Below are 509 nucleotides of genomic sequence, written 5' to 3'. Positions count from 1 at the left end.
CTTATAGAGCAGGCTAATCTTGAACTCACAGAGATCCGCCTGCCTCTGCCTCCTGAGTGCTGGAATTAAAGGCGTTCACCACCACTGCCCGGTGCCTACTTGGATCTCTAAGGACAACTGAGTCTTTTTTTTATGGTTTATTTAACTTTATTTTATGTGCATTGGTGTGAAGTGTCAGATCCCCTGGAACTGATCTTCAGACAGTTGTGAGCTGCCATGTGGGTGCTGGGAATTGAACCCGAGTCCTCTGGAAGAGCAGTCAGTGCTCTTAACCACTGAGCCATCTCTTCAGCCCCCGACAACTGAGTCTTTAAGGAGGCCTACACTCACTGATTATGCACTCAGATACTTTGAAGTTCTGGTTGCTTTGTTAATTTTGTTCTTGCTCCCTCAATATAGTTGATCATTAAACACAGCTAGCACAGAAAAATGTTATAAAGGGGTTAGAAGGATGATACTGTGGTTAAGAGTACTAGATAGGGACCTGGATTCCATACCAGTGTGGTGGT

This window comes from Microtus ochrogaster, unplaced genomic scaffold, assembly GCF_000317375.1.
Source record: "Microtus ochrogaster isolate Prairie Vole_2 unplaced genomic scaffold, MicOch1.0 UNK108, whole genome shotgun sequence".
Taxonomy (NCBI): Eukaryota; Metazoa; Chordata; class Mammalia; order Rodentia; family Cricetidae; genus Microtus; species Microtus ochrogaster.
Note: the sequence above shows the minus strand (reverse complement) of the source record.